Source organism: Cupressus sempervirens, chromosome 10 (assembly GCF_028749045.1).
Source record: "Cupressus sempervirens isolate cs-2001-9-10 chromosome 10, ASM2874904v1, whole genome shotgun sequence".
Classification (NCBI taxonomy): domain Eukaryota; kingdom Viridiplantae; phylum Streptophyta; class Pinopsida; order Cupressales; family Cupressaceae; genus Cupressus; species Cupressus sempervirens.
In genome coordinates, this window is record NC_143127.1 from 43,278,757 (window position 1) to 43,302,796 (window position 24,040).

Below are 24,040 nucleotides of genomic sequence, written 5' to 3' on the forward strand. Positions count from 1 at the left end.
CGCATCCCTGACTGCCAATGCAATCTGCAACTCTCCCAACTGTCGGGAGGCCGCACAAACCTACTCTCGGTATCGCCATACCGCATCCTGTACCCCACTTGCCGGCTGATCTGGCATATCCTCATCAACCATCTCTAGTGGAGGTACATGTGGTTGTGGAGGCACCTACTGCTGTGGGACCTCCTGCTGAGGGGCCTGCTCCTCTATCTGTTGCCTCCTCCGCTGACTATGTCCTGCCCCACTGCCCCCAGCACCTGGATCTGATCTCATCTGACATGGGGGAATAGGTATCTACTGTACCCAGTGCTGGACCTGTGGTGGCATCTGTGGCTGTGCCTGCTGCTACTGGGCCACCTGTCCCTGTCCTTGTACCTGCCCTGCCATCCCTAGTGGATCCGTGAAGTGTGAGAACGGATGGCTCATCAAAAATGCCTGATATGCAGGCGTCATCTCGGCATCTACTACCTCTGGCAGGTAATCCCACTGAACTACAACTAGGCTGCGGATGTCTATCATGGATCGTCCTGGATCTATCCGTGGAGGCCATCCCTACTCTATATCCTTCTGCACCTTGGCATAGGCATAGTACTCAGCTAAAATGTCCTGTGGTCAGCCATACTGTCGGCACACTCGTGAGATGATGAATCTCTCTATGACTGATGTCGTCCTGCCTGCTAGCAGTCGAGAACTAAACATCCAAGGCAACTCTCTAGGGGCATCATCCCAGTCCTCTGTCTCTCTCCAGGGTCGCCATATAACAGACACTCAATCATCGAGATGTGTCCGCCAATGCTCATTCTTACCCAGGTGGGCCTGGGTAATATGCCCTCGATATCTGCAGATGTATGGCTCCATGGGCTCCCGAGAATCTTCAAAAGTCGGCCTACATACAGGTAGATGCTCCCAGGCCCAGATTTGTAGCACATAAACACCTGCTGCCATGGTCTTCTTCTTGTGGAAGATGACCTCATGCATCTCATGAAAAAGATGGGCCAACATGCACTGACCCCACCCAAAGATCTCAGGTGCCTCAACCATCCTACGGAGCATGACACCCCATCCACACTCCAACCCATGTTGTCCCCTGTCAGGACATAGGAAGCAGCTCAAGAAAATACCCAACACAGATGCCAACCTGTGTGTGGGTCCATAGGTATGCATCAACTCATCCCAGCTGATGGCTTTGCCTCTCGGTAGCTCTCTCCCAAACACAATAGAAAGTGCCTCTGTCCCTAATCGAGGCACTGTATCATAGACAACTCGGGTGCCATGAAATGGGATCCTCAGTATCCTCCATATATCCTCTGGGGTGATAGTCATCTCACCCATCGGCAAATGAAAGGTGTTCGTCTTCGAATGGAAACGCTCTACCAATGCAGTCAGTAAATCGTGATTCACCATCACGACTGCAATCTGGCATAGTGAAGACAAACCCAATCGGGCAATGTGTGCCCGATCTACGTCATCCAGACTCCACAATAACTCTCCATACGATGAATAATGTGATCTAAATGAAACGTCTCTGAAGACCTCCTGCACGCACAATAAAAAAATGACAAACAAACGATCAGTATCAAGTCGAAATGACGCATCAGAATGAAAAAAAACTGCAATTTCTAAGTGCGAAATCACAAAACTATCGCAAAATTTTGCATGAGATTCGTGAAATCTCACGCGAAGATATACATTTTTGCACGAAATAATTCTTTCTTCGTGAGAAGAATCTAGCCTTCGTGCGAAAAAAGATCTTCTCACGCGAAGATGGAACTTCTCGCGCGAACAAAAATCTTCTCGTGCGAAACACGAATTGCATTGCGCAAAGAATCTCGACCTTTGCGTGAAACCAAAATCGCCCCACGCAAAGATATTTCGGCCGCGCGTGAAGAAATAGTGCATCCTGTTTCTTCGTGCGAAGAAAGAAGATCTTCACGCGAGAAGAGATCGGTCTCGTGTGAAGAAAAAATTGAACATCCTAAAACATGCTAAAAACATGCATAAATGACCTCAAAATGTGTGACAACAAAAGTACAAAGATGGGAAATTGATGACTCGCCGGTGGTCCGTAGTCTGCTGGTCGGCTGTGTCATCTGGAGCACTCAAAACGATGATATCTCACATTCACCGCCATGTCTCTATCAGAACTCAAAATCACTACAAGACAAAAGCACAAATGAATTGAAAATGACCCTTCGAGCCCTTATATAGGTGTTGACCAAATTTTTTAAAGTGCTCAGATTTGCGCAAAAATCACACCCCTGGCTAATTGGACCATTCTAGATCCATTTTCGAGATCAAATTCGAAATCTGACACATCTAAGAGCCTCAAAACTGCATTTTAAAATTTTTGAAACCGACGCGATCGAACGCTTGTGCAGCCCAAATCTTTCTGATACTTTGTGATTCTTTGAATCCTTTCAACTTTACATTCTCCATATTTTCAAAATTCATTTTGAAAATAGTCAACCTAAGTCAACTATGGCTAAATCTGGTCAACTTCTGGTCAAATTTGGTCTTTCCAACTTTGCAATCATTTCAAATCAACTCTGTATCTTCTTCAGATCATTTTGATCTCTTCTAGATTCTGTTGAATCTCAAATTTCTTCTATATCTCATGATATACTGCTTCAAATCATATTTCTGGTGTGTCATCTTTCGATTTCGCTCCCGAGGGGGTAGGATGATTACATCATTAAATACTTATTGCTCGGGGCATCTAGTTCCCATCTTATGTCCTAGTCACTTGGGGCATCTCATCACTTTGGGGTTTTTGTTCCCTTCTATCTGGCATCTTTGCCATTTATCTTATCTTTTCATCAATTGATCAACCTTATAACAACTCTTCTCAGAGTTTGATAGACAAGTATTGAGACAATCTAAACCCCTTCTCTTGAGGATCAAGCCTCGTTCTGAGGATGATTCTACGACTCATGATTGAACCTTGTTATCTTTTTTTTATCAATTTTGGGTATTTAGGTGTTCTATCTGGATCCTTGAAGGTTAAGCTCTTTTCTGGAGATAGTCTTCTAAATGCTTTCAATCTCGGGTATCTAGGTGTTCTATCTAGATCCTTGAAGATATGCTCTATTCTGGAGATAATCTTCTAAATGCTATTATTCTCGGGTATCTAGGTGTTCTATCTGGATCCTTGAAGATTACGCTCTATTCTGGAGATAATCTTCTAAATGCTATCAATTTCAGGTATCTAGACGTTCTATCTGGATCCTTAAAGATTATGCTTCGTTCTGGAGGTAGTCTTTTAAATGCTATCACTATTAGGTATCTAAGTGTTCTACTCGGATCCCTTAGGATTAAGCTCTGTTCTAGAGATGGTCCTTAAAAAGCTTATCAATTGGTCTCCGTATCATCACCTTCAAAACCAATCTCATCTTTGCATCATGCTTTCTGATTTTCTTTGAATTGAACGTGCTGCTCGCACATTCATTCAAAGAGGGGCAAAATGTAATACCCCAAAATTGGCTCATTGCCATCTCAACCAATCCTGGTCTATTTTTGATCAATCTTAAAGTCATATTCTAATAAGCAATTCTCATTCTGCTATTCGCTACTTGACTTAATTGTCCGATGCAGAAAACCTAAATCTACATTCATCATGCTTATTATTTAATTCCTATAGTATTTACTCATATTAGTCACATTAAACCTATTGATTAATATTTAATTTAATTATTAAGTATTTATACTTTAATTAAATTATATTATATCCTAAGGCTAATGTACTATGGAATTAAATTTATTTAATTTAATAAATACGTCTATTTTAATTAATTAAATGTAATTATTTAATTAAATGAGAAAGCTATTTCTAATTAATTAAAAGAAATTATTTAATTAAATGGAGTACTTACTTCTAAATAATTAAACAAAGTTATTTAATTAAATGGGAAGCCATTCCTAATTAATTAAATGAAGTTATTTAATTAAACAAAAGTGTCTCTAATTAATTAAAGATTATTTAATTAAATAGAAAAAGTAATTATGAGAGCATATCTCATTTTATTAAATTAAATATCTCAACAAAATCTCTCTTCAGTTCAAAAAGGGAAATTTCCAGTTCACTATTGATCAAAAATGAGTTAAATGAGTTAACTCCTTTTTCTACTCAAATTAAAACAGTTAACTCCTTATTTTACTCAAATTAAGTCTGTTAACTCCCTTTAATTTGGGAATCTCCCTTTATGACTGAACCTCATCTTCAATCCTGACCGTTGATCTGAATCGATCTCAACCATTGATGGATTCCAGGAGAGTTTATTTAAGAGACCCTCATCTCCTCATTTTAAGAGGATGAATTTGGAGAATTTACATCGAATCGCTGCTAAAATTCATGCTCACGTTTGCTTACATTTCTTGCATACATTCTCATTCTTAGTTTAATCTCATTTTAGTTTAATCATGCATATGCTTAATTTAGTTTTCTTTATTTGTTCTTAGATTACATTGCATCTTTCATTTTAGATTAATCTTTCATTTTAGATTAATTTGCATACTCATTCTTAGCTTAATTCCATTGTCAAATCCTTCGTTCTTAGAGGGTCTGGTTGCTTGCACCTTGATTCTGAGGATATTAACAAGCAAAATCCCTTTAGATAGAAGGTAACAGGTCGCTTTGCAGGGCAAATTTCGGATGAACAATCCAATGTTCATTTCGAGATGAATCCGCATGCAATGACCGTGTTGAAGTGTGTGTGTTAGCATAGGCCGCATTTTCACATATACACTATGAAGGTTATGAAGAGGTTTAAAAAGAATTTTAAGAACCACAATTTTAGATAATGCAATAGTCATTCCTCCAACAGTTAATGGATGCCTCATATTGAAAGCATCCCCCAATAGAAGTGCTCTAGGCCTAGGAAATGGTGAGGCTGGCATGATCTTGTTTGGCATGGTTTGTATATTCCCACTTTCAATAACATCTATGAATGGTGTTTGTAGTTGCTCAGGTAGCTGATACATTGCATAAAAAATTTAGAGAATTCTCATGCAACAAATCTCGCCATCTTTAAGAAAGAATACTTAATAAAAATAGGTTCTGTAAATTATTTTTTCCATTTTAATATCCAGTATATCCAAATAAATACAAAGTCAATCTTGACATACAAGGAATTGTGTCCAACTTCTATCCAATACAAGTTATGCTTCTATTTCCAGTTCAATTTTCTGCATCATACATACAAAATGAATATCAATAACTATTATATTCAAAGACACAATTTGCGAGAAATAGAGACATGAGTAATTCATTTATAGTATCATAACATAATAACTCTCTTACTAAGATTCAAATGTTTTGCAACCCAATTCATATCAACTTTGCAAAATTTCTAGCCAAACATATCAAGGGTCAAGTTTTCTAATCATATCTAATATCTATGTATTTACAAGTTAAAACCTCTTAGCAGATTTGAGGATAAGGTTATAAGTCAAAATGGTAAAGATTGATCCCTTTATAAAAGCATATTGACCTATTGACTTCTAGAATTCAAATATGTTAGTTTACCTCATTTCACATAAGGATATAATTGTTGTTGAACTTTCAATTAGAAAACTAAATATACTAATACATACTGTTATATCCATTTGGGCTAGGCTTTTAAAGTAATGGTTACATGTGATTCACTGAAAATGATCCATCTTGAAGAAAGCTTTGTCTTCACAATCATGCACAAGGTTAGAAACAAAGTTGGAGTTTTTGGTTTCTCAAACACAATACCATCTATTCTATAGAGGGCATCTACAATTTGGTTCTTAAGTCTTCATTATTAGGATATTTTCTTCAACTAGAATGTCTATGCAATAAAACATGAACTAATTAAATCAACCTCTAAATGAAGGAAGGGAGAATTAGCACAAGTATTTATGTGTTGCACTTTCAGTTGTGTAATTCAATCAATTGGTTCACACCATTGTTTTCATTTGGGTTGGGCCTCTTAATTGTTGACTCATCAAATTTACTTTGAAACAAAGTAGTCGTAGTTGGGGTAAACAAAGTTGGCATTTTCCTCTACTCAATTGTTGCATTGTCTTCTCATTGAAAACATCAAAGAAGGGTATATACAATTTGGTAAATCATTATCAGTACCATCTTTCTTTAATTGGATGATGTAAATGCTAGACACTATTAGTCAACCCCTATATATAAAATGTAAAGACCTCACCTAAATGTACAAAAAAACATTTAGCCAACATCAAATAGAATATGTATAGACTATAATCCATGCAACAAAGAAAATGAAAGTGAAGAAAACAAAATGTGTGAAGGGTCTAGAAATAAGCATGAAACTATACTAGACAAATAAGGAGCCAACATTGTATGTACTAACTTAAACAAGGCAATATGTTGAGGAAAGTATGAAATAATTATGCAAGAGGGGGAGGAAAAATAGATACTAACCTTTAGGGAAATTCTTGGTACAATGATCTCCACATTTGGCAAGAACTTCTACATCTTAAGGTTAGATGACTTAGGTTGAATGTTCAGAAAGTAAAGATTGCCTAGCAAGTCTGATAGGTTATTGTTTCAAACATTTTGATCTCATTCTAGAGAAATCCTCAAGTTCAGATACCCAATCCAACACCAGTGTATTCCAAGGATTTTATAAGGCCATAGGTAGATTTGTTTCATTCACATGTGTAAAGACAATTCTACAATTGTTTTCAAGTAATAGTCTAAGGATTTAGGTACAAATATGGATAGAAAATCTCCAGTCAAAACTCAAGAGTAGAGATACTTCACTATGATGGATGAAGTTTATTTTTCCCACTTGAGAATACAACAATTATATGTTTTTATCACCCATGGCCAGCATTGTTGACCGTGATTGAACAATGAGATAAATGAGCCCAAAGATGAAATTGAAGAACATATTGTCGAAAGGTATTTAGGTGTACATAAAAAGGAACCTAAGGCATTAATAGGGCACCTAACTCAAAATGGAAGCTCTAGCCAAACCCCACCTAAATCCTACAATATCTCAATGATGGGAGAAGCACGCACCAACAAATCCCTTGACAAAATGAATGTAACTAAAGCATTTTTAGAGAGTGTGCAAGTTAGACATGGGATACTATTTATACAATCACTTAGCCATGGTACATGATGAATTTTCTTCCTTAGTAATTCCATTTCATACTATAAAATTTTTATTGTGCCAAAAATTTCCATTTAGTGTGAATATATAAAATTTATTATTAGCTCTGTTAGTGGATTAAGCCAAAAGCCATACCATACCTAGACTATTCAGACTAGGCAAAGAACCTGGTCTAGGTTCTGCCAGACCTTATGGATTCAACCCAAATAAAAGTTCACCAAGAACCCTGGTCAAACCTTGGAAAGCACAAGGAAAACCTTAACTTTTTAGCAAACAAGCCCCCTACCTGTGGGTTCTATGTACATGAGACCATTGAGCCTTTAAAACTAATCTCCAATGGTATGAAGATTAAGTAAACTGAATAAAAATTTAGGGGTCGTAAAGAAGGGACACACAGTAAAGAAATGATTGAAGTAAAGAAGGGACACACAGTAGCATTAAAGAAACAATTCAGTGTTGAAATATCTTAACTTAATGAGTTGATTCTCACTATATATGATAGGTTAAGACATAGCATGAATATGCAGCACTAAAATTATATCCAAAGTCATTATATATGGAAGCCGTCACCATTTTCAAAACCTCGCATCCCTATCATCCAACTTAGAGATAATTGGGTTCGCCACATTGTTCTTGATGTAATTTACAAATAATATTAAAAAAAAGGTTGGTATTTCATCACAAAATATCTTCTTTTGTCCATAAATTTTAGAGCTCTAAAGAGACAGGGCAAGTAGGGCAAGCTTGAGAGAGGTGAAGTCGCATAAATTTGCTCTGCTATAATTTTGAAGATACAAGAATGGGAAACATTTCATCAATGCTCACAAGCCATGAAATAGAGGAGGTTCAATAGCACTACAATTACATGTTCTCACACCAACAAATTATTTCCTTTTATCACCAATTCTGTGCACTTGGTAGAAATAGGAAGGGCTTCATAAAAATAGATGAACTCATCTCTTTTGTGGCAGAGTTTGGTGTGAATCCCATCTGTAAGACATTCATGGGAAAAATGTTAAATGACTTGAATTTCAAAGATTTTGTATTGGTTTTTTCAACCCTAAGATCTAGATCTTCTTTAATTTGACACAGAGATCTATCTCAGCAAGTTATGGAGAAAGAAGGGTACTATTCACAAAACAGTGTTTGGAAAGTTGAAGATTATGTCAAAATGAATGGCACTTCTAGGGTGAAGATGGATGTTGGAATTGTAGGAAATTCATTGTACTCCAATTATGCCACATGCTTTAATGGTGGTGTATACAATTTAGTGTACATATGGCCAATAGAAAATGGGCTTTGATGATAGATTTAGTGAGACCACCTATTGGTAAATAAACCAGGTTCTAATTTTAGTGGTCTTAAAAATAGGTGTAAGCAATTATCCCCTTCATCATCAGCCAAAGAAAGTAGACATATTATTATTGTTATTGTGAGTAAATTTGAGATGAAACTGTATCTTTTTGTTTAATTAATATTTTGGATAATACTATTTGGTATATGGTGGATAAGGGACAAAATTGTCTTTTGAAATGTTTCATATGATCTACTATTAGAGTTCTTTAAAGTTCTTTTCCTATTGAACAGTCTAATCCTTTTCTCAATATCTTTATGATTGAATAAATGTTTGACATAGCATGAATATGCATCTCTGTTACAAGAAAATTTATAAAGGAAGATCTTTGACAATGATATCAGATAGCAACTATAGTCAAAATAATAGCAACATGCATGAAGTTTAATAGTAAACTCAAATTGAAGAACTTAAGCAATAATAAAGACAAGCAAGTGATGCTAGAAGAGCACGACAATCTTGAACAAACGATATGAATCAACTTTTTCCATATTCGTCGTTGGGAGTCTAGAAAATGGATCTGCCAGTGATATGCCTTTCCAAGTCATGTCCCTAACTATTCAAATGCCTATGTCTACAAGAATCTATGAATTCATAATGAAGACTTGAGAGAGTCAAACTAATACCTTTGCTGGATCTACGGGCATGGGCCCTATAAATTGAAGGCTAAGTGAACTGAATAAAATTTTATGGGTGGTGACCTATCAAAATAATGGATTTCTTTTTCAAGCTTGGTTGTGCGGTGCTCCTACACTAGCAAGGTAATTGGAAACTTTGGAAATTGCTAAAATAGGTCCATTGCTATTATTATGGATAAATCTTATTTCTTATTTAAGTCCTCAAAATGATAATATGAACAAGGAGAAATTCTAAGATTTTGGTTCCTAGATTTGCACCAACAATCATAGCACAAGGTATCTTACCTTGTCCAGAATTAGCAGTCTCAACACCAAAACCACTAGATTTACCTCAACCAGAGTCTACACCAAGAACACTAGATTTAACACCTTGACCAAAAACAATAGTCTCAACCTCCTTCTGAATGAGAACAGAGCATATAGACTTAAGAAGAGACATAATGTTGGAGGAAGAGAATATTAATACATTTGCTGTCAAAGGCAACCATACCGATTGTCAAATCGCAACCATTAAGTTGATCACACTGAGGACTAAATTATGAGGGTTGAAGACCAAGATTATCAACCTCCAAAGGAAGATAGGGAGTCTCTTGAGATTCAACCTCTATGTGATACATAGTTCAACAACTTCTGTGTGTCTCATGTAGCAGAAAGTATTGGGAAAGGACATTGAGAATGAATGAGAATATAATTAACTATTCAAGTTATTTATGGATGACTGGAGCCATGTGCTCCAGCAATTAGGATGTGACATAAAATCTACTAGCCATGCATAGCTCTCCAAATCCATTTTGTTCTTAATATTGTGATTGTCTACATGGGCTTTTTGTGAAAACTCTTTTTATTTTTGTGTTGATTGGTAAACTGGACTATGGTTCCAGTAAGAACATCTTATTACTTCTTAGTCTTCCTAGCATAGCTACTAGCTTACTGCACTTCATTTCCTAGGTAAACATTTTGTCCACTTATAGATTACTGCTAGATTCTACTATAAATATGTCATTAGACTATTTGTTGTCAATTATAACTTACAATCTATCATTTTTCTCTAGTGTAGTTTTTTATATTGATTTGTTTTTAGTGTGCTCTAATTTCTAGTTGTTAGTTACGTCTTTGGGTTGTGGTTTTGCAAGGGAAAGAACCCTTGTTTTGTTGTTGATTAATATCCAAAACAAACTAGTCAATGCAACCTATGAACACTTTCTAAAGCAAAAGATGAAGATCAAGTTTTCATTGGCAAGTCAATAACAAATAGTGCAATTCTTATCATAGTTGTTCAATTTCTGTGGAGAAAACCTTTGGATTAGAAGGCCTAGGTACATCAACATTATATGTGACCTATCCACATGATAGGAGCAACCATTGCTATTAGACAAGATCTTATGGGATAGCAAGAAATTTCTAGTTCCTACATTGCCAAAAATATGTATTAAATTTTCAGAAGTTTGAAATACTCCCACAGAGGTTTCTACATTCAGGTGTAATGTGCATATTTGAAAGACGTAAGATTTTCAAGAAGTGTCCTTATTGATAAAAATAATACAGTGGAATAGGAAACCTTGACAATAGAAAGAGAAGTTTAGGCCATTATAAATAACATTTATGATTTTTATATCTTTTTGTACAGCCAAACCCAACCGCAAAAATAACACCTCTCGTAGTTGCAAAGTCAAACCTAAATAGGTAACTCACACCATAAGCTATATTTCTCAACCTTTAAACTTAGGGTGCTTAATTATAGGAATCTTTCACATAGGCAAAAAATTAAATGGAAACATAAGCAAATAGTGAATCAAAATAAGAGTTCAAATAACCAAAATATAAGGTTGATTAACCTCTTGGAAAAAGATCTAACTCATGAATGTGATCATCTAAAAATAAGTTTCAATAAACATGAATAGAAAAGATTAGTAGAAGGCTAAATCAAATGAGTGGCAAAAAGCTGGGACACAAAACTTATTGGCTCAAAAATTTGTGATAAAATTTTAAAAACATGTTAATAGAAAAAGGAAAAAAAATCACCAGCTATTCTATTAGACAGGTATGCAAAGGGATAAACTCACTAGACATTTTTATGGATGAACCAATGGAATGACACCGCACTATTTAATATGCTCTATGTTATCAATTGAAAAACATGTTTGCATTACTTAAATCCTACTCACAAGCTTGAATAAGAGATGCTAGTACTATGCTCTATTTAGTCCAGGGATATTATATGTGGAAGTACTGAAAAAGCTTGAATGCTTTAGCCTTCTTTATCTATTGATTAATACAAAGGAATTTAGAAATGCATCCACCAAATCTCTTAGTCATTGAGAGACATTTGGCTAACCTATAGTCTATGGGCATTGAGGGCCAAAGATGGGGAGCTTTGAGAGAATCAAGAGCATTGTAAATTCACCCAATCAGTATCCTACCCTCTGAAGCCCTCTATACATCCCTAACTAGCAATCTGATCTCTTTTTCCTTTCTCTTGTTGCTTTTCTTGCATTCTCCACCACATCTAGAGGAATAGCATGATTCACAGACACTTATAAGAAAAAAATCGCACATGAATAATGTTAACCTAAGGAATTATTCATCCCACACATCCTATCCTGAAAAACTAAGAAAACTTGTTGCCCAAACCCTATCCTGAACAAAAGTAGTAGCAGTAACAGATGCATAAAATTTTACATGCAAATTGGTGAATCACTTCTGGCTTTGTCCTCCTAATTTGAACAGTTCTGGCACTGAATGTGTTTCTCACCAAAGACTCACCATATCCTGTGAAATCACTCACCAAAGACTCACCAAAGTTTAGTAAAAATGTGTGCTAAATGTGTTTCTCATCTCGAGCATCCAACTTTATCTAAATGTTGTTAGTCCAAATTGTATTATGACCCATGTTGGTCAAAATTTTGACCAACTTGGGAATAGTTTGGATATTTTCAACTTGGTTAAATGATGTTGGTCAAAATTTTGACCAAATCGGGAAAAAAAAAAAATTTTGCGACTAGCGTGGGAATGAAAATAAAAAATAAAGAGGATTCATAGCTTTGGTCAAAATTTTTGGTAGAAAAAAGGGTGCAAATGTACTAGTGGCATTGTCAAGTTTTTAATTATCAAAATTAGATAGTTCAAAATCAGCAAGCCTACCTACCAGACCTTCACGAGTCAGATCATTTCCTGGCATACATCTCAGTTCTTGTATTGTAGAAACTCTAATAGCATAGATGGGAAGCAGTGTTCTCAAAAATTTGCTTAGTATAGTATCTTCATCTCTTTTACCAGTAGCCTCTCTTATTGCATTAACAACATCTTTTATCCTTGAGCAATATTCTCACCTTCTTGCATTCTCATATCATCGAACTTACCTCTAAGACTTCTAGCTTGGGCTCTTAGAACATTTTTGTTACCTCCATAGATAGTGTGTAGAGCATATCACATTTTCTTTGCATTGTCACAACCTTGATATCATCAAACTTGGCATAACTTAGGGCAGAGGTAGTCTCCAACATTTCCTAGTTGTGTTCTTTCTTCTTTTTTAAATCTTCAATGGTTAGGGTTCTAGTAGGATTAACATTTTCTATGATGATGGTAGATTGTGCATGATCTCCAAGTCCTTCAAGGTGTAGCCTCATTATAGTTTTTCATACAAGAAATACATCTCTATTAAGCTTGGGTACTTCTCTTTTTGACATCTTGATCTTTATGCTTCTAATACCTTCAAACTAGTCCTCTTAAGAAAATGGCTCTGATACCAATTGTTGGATTTCTTTAGAATAACTGAGGGGGGGGGGGGGGGGGGTGAATTAGTTATCCAGGGTCCAGATGTACAATTAAAAATTTCAACATCTTAGTGAACCCACATCCATAAAATATTTTTATCATGCATGCATCCATTAGATCATACATATACTTAAACTTGTAGGTTACTATCAAATCAACTTTGCAAAAATGTAAACATGAAACATAATAGATTTAGTAATACATTTGACACAATGATTTAAAGTGGAAACCCAATTTGGGAAAAACTACTAGTAACATGCTACTCATTCTCACTCTTCTGAAGTGATGTCCTATGAAAGGCCAATCTTGTTAAAGGTTATAATGCACATTATTAAATGTGACTTGCTTAAAGGATTTCAATCACCCTATTAGGAGTAAGCCTTGTTAGAGGACTTTATATCATTCACTTGGAATGTCATCTAGTTAAAGGATTTATAAATGACTATTAGGTCAACCTTAATCTAAAAGATTTACCCTAGACTGGTACAATTATTAGAAAGTAATAGTAAGGCTTGATCTTATAACAACTTACAACACACTTTTGGATTACAAATATTTGTTTCAATCCTCCATTCTACTTTTATTTCACACACTTCAACTCTAATAGCTTTTTCACCCTTCAAGCAATCATACCCTTAAGCCTTCTTGCTTTGCTTGCCAATGTAGTCTCTTCTCTTAGGTCACTGAATCAAGCAATACCCTAGAATCCTTGTCTTCCTTAGGTTATTGCACATGACTACCTTTGCTTTTGACTAGCCATCTCTATAAATAAAAAATTAAGATCTTTTTTCATTCATCCTCCATCATCCATTTTTGAGTTAGGTTAGATTAGGTAGAATTCAATCTACCCATCATTTTATTTCATTCCCTTCTAGAAACTTCCTCAATTCTCTTTGAATTCACCTCAAAATAGTTCATCATGAATTTTGTGCCACCGTCTCATCACACTTATCTTTCACACAGCTGACAAAATCTAAGAAATCAAACTTGTAAGCTTAGATTCATCAAATTCTTGATCTTTCTCATAAATTTGACACTCGGTATTAACTGGCTTCTAGTGCTTAGCACATACTATGTTGCTTGGCATCCACTATCAGATCACTAGACATAAACTAAAGTTTATTGGTGCTTGACATCAACTAAACTTTACTCATCTTACATGTATCACTCATCTTATACTAAAATTGACTTTTCTCAGCTCCAACTGATTTTCTGCTCAGCTTACACTAACTTTGCTCAGCACCTACTGTGCAGATTGTTAAGCTTTGTAGACATACTTTGTTTAACTTGTTATTCTTAACTTAATCAGTGTAATCATCCTTTGCAACCTTAATTAGATTAAAAATGCACTATAATATCACTATCTCAATTGATCCTTGTACTCCTTTTACATATCATAACTCAACCTTTCCTCTAGGTGCAATTGTAACCTCATTTGATCAAATCCTCTTCATTAATCAAACAATTGATAATACTCAAATCATCTAAGCAATTGTCTTACCAGCAAGTAGTAGGTTTGACATCAGTGACAAAAAAATGATTGAAACACATTTATCATACTTGTATCAATCTATTTTCAATAACACACATCTTCAGAAAGAATGGGTACCCAAGGAACTACCTCTAGTTAACATTGATTTTTTTTTCAACAAGAGGATATATCGCATAGCTCCATTGTCATTACATAGTTTCAGCCTATTTTCCATGGATGGCATAAAGGACAATAAATTTGTTGAATTGATGGAGTATGTAGGACATTGTTACAATCACAACAATTGGATGTGGATTATGCAATAATTAAAAAATATGTGTAGATATGCATTGTCACCAAATTATATACAATGAAAAGAAAATGATCAAAGTAAAAGGCTCGCTATGTATATTGATGGAAGGCCAAAAGTAATAGAGAATATTGTAGGATTTATAAATGGTTCTCAACCTGTGTCAACTAACAAGTGAACAAATTGTATATTCAAGGCATGTGAGGGAAACCGTGTTTTTGTATGTGTGATAAAATCAATAAGTGTAGAGGAAGAGCTTTTGATATATTACAATTTGAATCGTGTAGATACAAAAAATTCCCTATTGTGGGACTAATAAGTATAACATTTAAACCAATTACCTCCAATTAATATTGACTCCAATATACAATCTATTGTTTTATTAATATTTTTGTTTGGTAAGTCTATTACTTTCATTTTGGTGTTGATTTCTAAGAATTACTAATCTTTTTCATAGGGCAACATGGATACACCACAACGCACAGGCAAGGATGTACCAGCTTAGACACGTTCTTTAGCAAAGGTAAACCTTAATTATTGTAATTGTACAAATTATATAGAAACAAATGTTGTATTATTATGTTTTTTTTTTATGGCTTTGGAGTTATTTTGATGGAATTTTATTGATATTAATGTCACAACTTGATACTTATTGATAGGGAAAAGTGAAAATGATAGCAAACCAAATGTGATATGAAACATAGGCGTCATTTCTAGATGACATTGCCCATAGTTTTGACCCTATATTCATTTCCCACAAACTCATTCAAAAATACAATGATGAAATTCTTAACATTATACGTGAGAGAAACCTAATCGAGGAGATAGAGGCATTGAAAGAAGAATTGATTCTTAGAGTTAATTCTTTGAAGGTAAACATTAATTAATCTTAAGCAATAATAAAAGTTCAATAGATGTTTATATTTTATAGTATCTTATGGATAATGGTCTAAAATATTATGTGTTCTTGTACAAGATTTTGTGATACCTGCGAGATTGTGTGATCAATATGCACAACCTTCATGTAAGTAACACTTTCTCTTTAGAACATTACTGAAAATTTCAATATTATTACACCACTGAGTTTATTTAAGGTAGATTTAGTTATGACTAAGTGTTATTTGATACTTGGATCTTTGTTTGAACTAGTTTAGGTTGTGCTTTATGATGAAAGGTGAGAGTATTGTGACCATCGAGTTCAACTAAGAACTTATTTATTATTAATAGATCCATTTGTAAGTTGTAGATTGTATCAGGTATAAGATTTATAGTTTGAAATGCAGCTTCAAATTCTATGATCACAATTTACAATTGAATGTGGTTTTTATGTGATATACGATTCCATATTAGAATTACCCCATAAGCCATAGGTCCTAGGATCAAAATCTAGCTCTGATACTTGATTGTTAGCTGCAAAGGATTCTGTAATTCTATTATGCTTTTTAAGACTTTCTTTATCCTATTTTGTCAACATAGCCCATATTAATGCCCAAGTTGTATTATTCCATGTGATCCTAGTTATTTGCTTACAATTATTTGTTGCACTTAAAGCAGCTCCATTCTTAGCAACATTTTAGGCAATAGCTAACATAATTAATTTAAAAGATGTTCAATTACTTAACAAACATATGTACACTTTTATATCATTAAAAGATGTTTAATTACTTACCACTTCCTAACTGCCCCTTGCAGCATTTGAAGGGGCATTTTTTGTGTTCCATATGGTTGTACCTAATTCATCCATCGATAGTTTTGATCTTCATTATGGTGTGCAATGTCTCGTATTAGAATAATTATTATTTGGTGATAATTATCTTGAAAAAATTCACTTTAAGAGATTCCCTTCCATTTTTTATTATATAACGATGAATGGTAACTTCTAAACATTCAAGTTTGATAAGTTAAATAATAATATTATACAAGGGGCACTGTATATGGGTCTGATTTTGTAGTCAAATATATGCCAACTCGGTATATATATTTAAACAATATATTCAGCATTACCAAAAATTATAGTATTATTACACTTTCTCTTTAATTAATACTTTCTCATATTCCTATGAGAAGAAAGAATGTAGTAGTTGTACACATTGTGAAACAATATGAGCAATAACATAAGATTATACCCCTACTAGTGCAACATTGTTTGTTTTCATAAACATTATAACACTTAACTTTCATTTTTTGATGCTTCTATCTAGTATCCCATTTGATCTTTTTCCATTGCAAATGTCTTTTCTAACAATGTATTCTTTAGCTCGTGATGAATTGTGGACAACTTCTTCGATTGTCGCTGTAGTATTGCTGAGTGCATTGTTGGAAACAAGGAGCTTGCAAACATCTTTGACTATGCCAAGTACAACTGGTAAAACCTTGTTTTTCCATATTTTGTAATGTGTTAATCATGCATTTTTTTTTTTTTGTTGGGTGGGTTTTATACTCATGGACCTATTTTGTGCACTAATAGATAGATCCTCATTTGATAGAACAACAAAGACCAGTACTACTAAAGCTTAACCATTTCCTAAAGCAGTTTGTGTGACTAGTATCGGTTCATTTGTGGGGACATTGTTGTTGAACAAGAAAACTATGTTTCTGTAGAAATTACAAAAGCTTCCAAGTGCTTTAAAACTGTTATTATTTACAGTGTAATTGTAGTTTACTTATACATAACTCATTTTGGACTAATAATCCTATGATACTTTTGTAAGAAATGATGTTTTCTTTTATCATCTTTTTGATATGACATTGAAGCTATTTGGACCCACCATACGTAAAAGGTACGTAGTTTAATATCATTGCTACAATATTTTTCTTTTCTTCCATTTGTTGTACTTTATTAAAGTTATTGATCTAACAGTTTTATTTTATTTTTAAAGGTGGAATGAATATGGTACTAAATTAAAAAAATCAGCTCATTACATTGTTTGAGGACCTTTTTGGAAAAAATATTTTTGACACTGCCCTACTTCTCAAAAGAGCATCCAAACATATAAAGATTGTGAGGGACCAATATAGAAGGGCTCTAAAGGATAATCCAAAGTACGACTGTCCTCCTATGATTCCATTGATGGAGTGGAATGAAATAATAAAAGATGCAAAAGAGATAAGGCTACATGATAAAGGAAATGAACCAGAAAAGGGAAAAATTAGGTATGTCATGATAGTATTAAGTAGAATGTAATCATGCACTAATTAGTGATCTTTGTAAATATATAATCTAACATGTTTCAAACTTTTCATAGATTGTAGGACACATCAAAGGCTACAAAAGAGAGACTACAAAAGGTTGGCCAACACAAACTTGGCTCTGGCAGCTATATGAATCTCCAATCTCAACTTGTAAGTAGCAGCAATAAAATTTCATATATAAAAATTATATGATGTTACACATAATTTTGTTTAATCAAATCATACATGCAAAACTAAAAATATTAAGCATAAAATATAGGGCATAGAATTCAATGTAGAGCCCACAGATGAAGATAAAAAAATTGCCTTGAAGGAAGGCTATAAAGTCATGGTTGCACGCCTACACCAAGAATCCGAAAGCCATACCCAAGAATCTAGTGCACCAAATGAGACACGGGTAAATTGGTCAAATGAAAAGTACATTAAATTGAATAGTTGAGAAATTTCTTTTTTGGTATTAGTTTCCAACATAAATTGATAGCATAACAATGTGCATAACATTTCACTACAACCTTGATATCCTATCACAAAACCTGTGCATAATGAAGGCCATGATGTGCATCATAGTGGTGGAGGTATTGATTTTCTATTAGAAATTAATTATGCAATTATGAATACAATTTAACATCTTCAATTGCAATTTGACGTGTAACCTTTTATTGAATATTTTAGAGCATGTTGAACATCATGGTGAAGGAGTGGAGCATGTTCCAAGTGCTCAACATGTTGAGGTGGCAACAGATCAAAATGTTATTGTACATGATGTGGCATTGTTAGATAAAAAAAATGCATGTTATGTTCTACTTGTTAATTAAATACTTGTAACTGTTAAAAAAAAAGTATACCAATTTAACCCATTTACTTATTATTGCAACAGAGCCCCTTTAGTGCAATACCCTCCTACTCCTCAAAAAAGGAGGAGGCATCATAATTTGACATTAAATGTGCAACAAGAGGAGGAGAATTAGGAAAATATCGATGCTCCTATTAGCCTTTACCTTGAGAAAGCTAAGAAAAACAAAAGGAAGAAATGTTTTTTTTTAAATGCTCCTTGATAAACTTTGTTGGATAATGAAACAACGTCATTTTAAGTAATTATCTATGAATGTTACATATTAATATTGATTTTTATGTCATGTTAATGAATATTGTTATGTGTTAGTGAAGTCTTGGTTAGTATTGCATATTAATGAATTGTATATCATATTAATGAATGTTATGTGATTGTATTGATTGAATGTTATAGTTCATAAATGGATGAATGAATAAATGAAGTATGTAATTAGATGATAATGGAGAATTTAGATTGATGTTGGGGGGTTAGGCCAGATGAGCTTCCACCTTCACATGGTTGGCCTTGTTAAGTAGAGAATATTAAAGTATTCTCAAAACCAATTGAAGCTCAAACTAATATACCTTCATTAATTAATCAATTTCATTCAATAGCTTTACCACTTGCCTCATTTTGGGTCTTACAGCTAGATCTAGGGCTAACACTGAAACAACAGTTTTACGTGTAAGATGTTGTTATTGGCAATAATCAAATGACAATAACGGTGAGTAGATCAGTATGAATTTTACTTTTTTCAATTGTTCTGATTAAGGTTTCATTTTATTTATAGTTGGTGTAAATACAAGATCCACATAAAAAAGTAAAAATATAGTATTGTTCAACCACTACACTAAATTTTGATGAGCATATTAGTATGAATTTTACTTTGTTTGATTGTTTCATTTTATTTATAGTTGGTGATTCTTCTTGAGTACAAGTTGCACTAATGTGCTTCTTAGACATGTAAGAAACATAATAATATGAATTTTGATTGGAAAATTCCTTAATATTGATGATTTTACATTAAATTATAATGATGTTTGCTTTCGTAATGCTACTAAATATTTTTATGTTCATTTGATGTCTATTGACTGGATTTTCAACATAATCAATGTTGCTTTTTTCTGTACAAGTCATGCAACTTTGCCCTTGATATATAGTTCTAACACTTAATTTGAAGGATGAATACATATATTGGAATGAAATTGTTTCTAGATTTAGACTTTCTATTTATTTCATTTGCCAATAGTCATTGATTTACTAACTTGTCTTATTTTATTTTAACTTTTTGAAACTCTTATGATCATCTTAATCTTCTGAATAAGGGAACCCAATTTCATTGTTAATTGCATGATTTGCAAAACTTTGTGTATTTTAATATTTTATTATGTTTTTCCATTTTTTGTTTTGACAATATTGAAAAATATAATACAACATTGAAGCATGTGAGATATTTCATTTGTCAGATAAGTCTCCAATAGACTTTGGAATCAGTGCAAAAAAGCTTGCTCTTTTATTTACAGATAAAGACTTTGAAAGTCTACAAGAGATAGGTGGGGTAAGAAAGTAAAATGATCCATGAATGGAAATATAGCTCTTTATATTTTTCAAAGAAATTTCTTTTAGGGTAGCTATGATTGTAATAGACATAACTGGTAATAGGTAAAGGAGGTAGCAAAGCTCTTAGACACTGATGTTGAGAAGGTTATTAAAGAAAACCCTGAAGAGTTACTACATTGTAGAAATGTGTATGGGGAGAATACATATCCCAAAAGGTTGCACACAATTTCTTCGTAATATTTACTTTCCTTTTCTATAAATAAAATTCACTCTTATTGTGAATTAATTTTTACATAATTAACATTATGGTTATTGAAATCCTATTTTCATTTGCTCTTAATAACATTTACTCTTACTATGAATTGTTTTTTTCCATAATTGATATTATGGTTATTGATAGACTAATTTTTTTGGTGTTTAAGTTTTTCTATAGGAAACTTGTCAAGACAGGACATTAATAATGTTAATGATCTGTGCAGCTTTGTCACTTGGATTACAAATAAGAATTGAAGTAAGCCATAGAATCTTTTTCACCTTTTGCATTTCTTCTAATAATATGGATAAATATCCTTCTCTTTCAAAACATTGAAGTTAGCAACAAATTTTTACTTTGCAACATAGAGGGCATCAAGAAAAGGTGGTATGATGGTGGAACTATAGCTTTTGTTGTTATTCTCGTAATTTTTGTCACATGTAAGATTTCATTTTGCATATTGTAGCTTTTTCTTTTGCTGGATATATTTGGAATGTTCTCTATTCATTTGTGTGCTTGCTACTTTTCATGTGTAGAAAATCTTTCTCAAAAAATCAAGATCTTGCGAATTGATTAGAAGTCGAATTTGAGTCTTGAATTTTATATAGGGTGCAAACAATTTTTTGTTACCTAAAGCTATAATTTTTCTTTAATAGAGTTTTCTTTTCTAATATTATCTCCAATTACTTTATGTTATGTGGAAAACCATTTTCAAGAACTAGTATTCATATGAGAATTTCTTTTTTTTATCATTGTGTTTTATTTTGCAAACTATTATGTGTCTTGTCTTTTTGGTTTGCAGCAATTAGTAACTACTATCAGTCTCTACAGTTGCAAAATCTAAATGAAGAAAAAGGGAACATTCAACTGTAGGTATATATCTTGTTGCTATTTTCCTCAATCTTGTATTTCACCAATAGACAAGTTTTTTTTCTCTCTTTTTCTTTTACTATCAATTGCTTTGATTTGACAATATTTTGCATTACATGTTCAAGTTATCCAAGGGAGGAGAAGATTTAAAGTTACCATTTTTTATCTTCTTGTTGGTGATGTTCTGCCTTTAAATATTGGTGATCAGGTATATATGTAAACTGCCTAACATTATTATCCTATGCATTCTTTTATTATAAATAGAACAATCTTTTGAATTCTATAATTGAATAAATATTTTTCAGTTATTAAAAAAAGAAATTAGTAACTCTATTTGTCTAAAAAAGCAATGTCAAATCTAGTTTTTTATAGTGTAATATGAAATTATACCATCTTGTAAAACTGAATTTATATATTAAAACAAAAATAATTTGGCCCTCATTATGCATTCTATAAACACATTAAATATAAGAAAAATATTGAAGAAGAGGATGCAAACTACTCACAGAATCTACATTTAATTATCTAACATAATTAGAAAAGAGCTATTTTGACCGAAATCTGATTGTTTTTGGAGCTATCCAACCATGGATATTAAAGCCCATTTTCTATGTTTTCATGTCCATGTGTATTCCTTGCCCAAATAAACTATGAAATATTAAATTCGTTCAATAGAATGCAAAAAGAAATCATTTGAGAGGAATTTGGTAGAAATACAAAAATCTTTAATAATATTTTACACAAATTTCTTTCCAAGGTTTCCACCCTAAACTGGAATGCTTCGATGTCATTATGGGGAAGCAGCTATGATCGATAATCATAGAAGATAATAATATGGAGTAAAGAAGTTGCAAAACTTTTAAAGAAGGCAAAGCTTGTAGAAGAAATAACTAAAACCAAATCTTTTCATCTAACTTCACCATCTTCTCGATCATCTCAAATAAAGGCTTGCTTAAATTATTCTTGTTAATGTATAGATTAGTTAGAGAGTTATTCTTAACTCTTATAATTATACTTATGTCATCTAATATATGTGATATTTGATAAACGTGTATATATATAACAATAGTTAAGTTTATATAGAATAATCATTTGATTATTGAATAGACAAGTCCCATGAAGGGACATGTCTATTCATGACCTATGTTCAATATAAGAAGAGGATGTTGCATATGGAAAACATATACCTCAATACAGGCAATGCTATTACATATTGCAGCAATCCGAAAACCTTAACATAGTATTAGAGCAGGCTACAAATGCAATCATACTGAATGAAACATCCCCCCACATAATTGAATGCTATTGCCAAATCATTACAAGTTCATTCCAATCAAAAAGATTTTTCAGTGCCTTGTTTTCACTGGAGACATTGTTGTGAGTGTTGACTTTCACCATAATGGGAACGTAGATCTCCTGCATTGACAATGACCAACTTGAAGTGTAACCCACGCGGTCCACTTATTGATTATTAGTAGGTTTCTGAGATTATATAAGGCACTTAATTTATTGAGTGCCTTGGCTAATTATTGGGGACGAGACTTGCTAATAACGATAATATTTGTGGAAGAACTATTCAAGTCTGTTGTGGCTAGTGTTTGAAATCAATATTGTTAATATTCAGATTCGGAGTGGCAATATTCTTATGGTTTGGATTGGAAGCCTTCCTTCTCCTTAACGCTGGTGAATACTATCCGTACATAGTTGCATAACCTTCTCACTCCTGAACATTAGTTCTTGGGTGTAAATCTGAACACGTTAGCTGTAATAGAACACACTGAATTGAATTAATTACAGAGAGGAGTATCCATGGAGAAGCTGCCTATAAACATGCCAATTGATATATCATCATCAATATTTTCAAATGTTTTGCCAACCACGTGAAAATGATCTGTGCACTAATCTAATTAACAAAAAACCGACAGGATAACATCAATCATTGGATGGGCCATTTCAAATACCGAAGTACAAAGTTAAGTATCATTTTGATAAAAAGGGGTGAGAGAAATCAAAGCTCGCACAAAGCAGTGCACAAGGATAGTTGGTGAAGACGTCACACGTCAACACCTATATATAGCACACTCTACCCAAGATTAAGGAACATAGCGTTAAAATATAAGGATATTATTGTAAGTTGAGTTCTGAGATGGTCGGCGTCTTGTGTATCTATTAAAAGTTGTGAGTATGAAGTGACACACATTAGAACACCGAGTTAGGCGGGACATCCCTGTTTATACTTGGCATAAGAGAAAAGAAATATATTTTAACCAGACAATTACAGCTACGTTGGACTAGGGCAGAATCACCCAATATAGACAATACCACCAACGAGGGGAATACACAAGGAAACCTGAATACCAATATAACCGTGGTCGGTGGAAGGAAAGATGACCCATATTCAAAGATAACTATTGCTACTACCAGGGTGGAAGGACTTTAACTACCTCATAGTGCATGATTATTCCTTATGGACCCTGCAAGAGAAGATAGGCCAAATAAATGTTTGAATTCAATCTCTTTAAAAAAGGGCATCGCTCTATTAAAAACGATTTAGCATGAATCCTTTGAACATCAAACAAGGCTGGCACTTATACCATTGATAAAATAATCATAAGCATCTACCCTTGGATCCATATAGCGGAAGTCATTGCTGAATGGATTGATCACAAATCATCAA